At 33.8% G+C, this 3,498-nt stretch overlaps 1 pseudogene; it reads right to left on the reverse strand.

The window, feature by feature from the left end:
• Positions 1-704: 704 nt before the first annotated feature.
• On the reverse strand, positions 705-3,145 carry LOC141719059 (mitochondrial carrier protein MTM1-like; annotated as a pseudogene).
• Between the last annotated feature and the right edge of the window lie 353 nt (positions 3,146-3,498).

Here is a 3,498-nt window from a genome sequence, read left to right on the forward strand (position 1 = left end):
ACAGAGGTACACCCAAAAATTAAAAAAGGTTCACAAATTATATTAAAATAAATTTGGAATTGTTCATAATTTTAGTTTACAACCCAATAATTACAAAAATTCATCCAAAACTAATGTTTTCATGATAAATCCCTCACACTAACTCGATTCTTGATGATATCTAGACTCCTTTTAATAGTTCTGCACTCTCTTCTTGTATCTCCAAGTACCATGCGCTGAAAAAAGAAGTTTATATTAGTACATAAAATCATATATGATGTAGAAGTACAAATTCAACATAAACAAAAACCCATCCTTACACCTTGAAAAACTACTCCTATATTTGTAGGAGAATATCCATTTCTTTATTGGTTAATGCAATAGGTTTAAAAGTTTGGCCTACAACATTTGCAGGAAAATACTTATCAATGAACCTTGCAAGAAGTCTAAGATCAACCGAGTAAAAGTTTGTCTACAAAATGATTAACCAAATACTACAAACTATGTTCTCAATAGGCACGTTTACTTACATTTTAACATCCACAACTGGATGCAAAATGGACAAAAATATCAGTGTTAGCAGGAGTTCCGGAGAGCACCTACACTACCATGACAAAAATTGCTTTCCATCTGTAAACTACTGTATACATAATCCCCTTTCACGAAGGTGAAAGCAAGACGGCTCATTAAGATTAGTAAAAGTGGATCAAACTGCATCATATAAATCATGAAATCGTGTAGTGATGATGTAGACAATACTTTACAACTTCATAAAATGAAATTACAATTCCAACAGATGGACCAGCCCGATCAACACGAGGACCAACACCGGTGAAAAGCCCCCTCATTCCTCCATCCCTAATTCAATGACCCCATAATTTAGAAAAAGAGGAACATAGCATGCGATATAACGAGTTCGTTTATATTAAAACTGACAACATAAATAAACATACTGCCACTGGCCCAACTTATAAAACAAAACAAAATCATGGGCTGAAAGAAGGGATTTCCTTGTGTAACATTGTGTCATTTAAGCTTCTAAATCATAATTAAGATATACACATAGTTAAATACTTATATTACCACAGTACGATAGTTTCAGGGTCAAAACACAAACCTAAATGAGTTCGCAGAAAGAACTGATGTAATAGATGGGGGAACAGAGGAACAGATGATTAAATTCTACTTTTTGCTTCTCTAACAGAAGTTAGAAGGCTTAACTTAAATGAGCTAATAGTGCCTTTAGTGAGGTAGTATTGCAGTATGCCGCAACCCGAGAAACGACCATACAGTTTTCCCTATAAACTACCTTCATAGCAGATTAATTTGCTTTATACAACTGCTGACTTTGATTATTATGACTAATTGACTATATATACGTACCTCCAAATCTCCACAAGAGTTTGCCTTGTCGTCATTCTCAATGCTCTGGTAGGGTCCTTCTGTAACAATACATATTTCTAAAGTTAAACTTGCAGGTAGCATAACAATGACACAGATAGAAAGTGCAACTAGATATATCTTTTATTGGCTTACTAAGACCTTATTTAAATAATGCATTTTATTACTATTTTCATTTATATAATGAAGGTAAATAAGAAATATTTTGGTTATTCCAGTACCTTCACTAACAATGAGTGAACCTAATATGTCATGCATACATGCTTCCATCTTCCTCGTTAATAAATACAAGAATCACATTGTTAGCCGAGACAAGTACCTATATTTATATATAAAGGGCAGGGGAGGTCTCAATAGTCATAGTGCTCATTTAATTATTTTTTGATACATTTATTGGGCGTTCCAGGCTTAGTCCATTAGACTTTTAAGGTTAATCCCTATAGGTGTCATAACCGCCATGTACTGAAACTATACTTGATTATAGTTCACTGGAATTGAGAACTTCACTTGTTACATAGACAGCAAAAAGAATATTAGATACTTTGTCTTGTATGTTTATAAACTGGAGGTGGGGGGTTTCTGCGGTTACAGAAGTTGACTTTAGTGGCATCTTTTCATGCTTCTGTTAATATGTATATAATAATAATTAAGTGTAGATCTTTCCCTGGATCAGATTAACTTCTAGAAGGCTTGCCTGTTGCAGAGAAAGGAGTAACTTTACGTAATATGCCTAACCATAGTCGTGTTCATACTTCACATACTTGGGTATAATAGTAATAGTTAGTTTGTTGAACACTGTAGTTGTGAGCAGATTGTTACTTTTACAAGTTTAATATATTAGATAGCAATATAGCATTATATACAATAATACACCTTAAGTATATGCTAGGGTTTTATATATAAATTACTTCTCGACGATTAACCGGACCACGTTCGACTGTGACATACCATCGTAACAACAACGATGAAAAGACATTATATGCATATTAACTGTAGTACGATCTATAAGCTACTTATCCAAACTTAAAGTCATATATGGATGATAAACTTCTATTTGTCTTCTCGTTTTTGCGACATCAAGTGGGCAGGTAGCAGCTGCAGCAAGACTTCCTACAACAAACCCGGCAGAGAAGTTTGCTCTAAGGATACCGATTGACTGGAATCCTCACCAACCAAGCTTAAGAGTCTCCTTCTGGTCTGCACAGTTTTGTTTAGATAACTACGTTAAAACAAATTTATTATATGCACAATTTCTTTAATAGAAATGTTAAAAAGCACTTACTAGTTCTAGGGTACCCCAGCAAATGGCAGAGAAAGGTACGTCGCGAGCAAGTTGAGCCCCAAGACCTGTCCAGAGTGCACGATAGTTCTGCACTGCTTGAAACAAAATAGACCAGTCTTAACAAGAAATAACATAAAAATTGCACAAATTAAATTTTAACAAAATATGCAAGAAAAATGATATTTAATCAACTATCTGACTGACAAAGATGGAATTGAAACATCAAAATTATCTTGGGCAGTATTTCAATATAGAAATATAACAGTCAAACATCATATAGATAATTCTTACAGCTTTGAAATGTACCTGCATTCGAGTTTTAGCAAGTTCAATAGGATAGAAACTTATGCATACTAATGAGCGAGCCAATGAACCGGCCAACAGAGGAGTATACAGTGTCATTATTGGAGCATTTTTTGCTGTAAATTCTTCTAAGTAGTTACGGAAAATGTCATAGCAAGGCAGGTAGATTCCAACCTGCATCAAATTCAATTAAAATCACAGATGGTGAGCAAGTGAAGGATCGAAAACCAATGATAAGAAAAAAATGACCTAGACAATAACAGTGAGATACAAGCATTCATGTGAGAATACTATTGAACATAACCAAAAATATCCCAAGGATTATCATTTTGCATCAAGTTCCAAATGACATAACAAAATAAACCATCAAAGATGAGAAATGTCAAATAAACTGGACAGAAGAAAAGTTTTAAATAAAAAATTGAAAACATAAGAAAATAAAGCATAAAACGCCAAAGCAAATTAACTTATAACAGTATGTAACAGAAAGTATTGTCCAACATAAATTACCTTGGCCAAGTCAAGCGGGTTAA

Source organism: Apium graveolens, chromosome 4, assembly GCF_009905375.1.
Source record: "Apium graveolens cultivar Ventura chromosome 4, ASM990537v1, whole genome shotgun sequence".
Classification (NCBI taxonomy): domain Eukaryota; kingdom Viridiplantae; phylum Streptophyta; class Magnoliopsida; order Apiales; family Apiaceae; genus Apium; species Apium graveolens.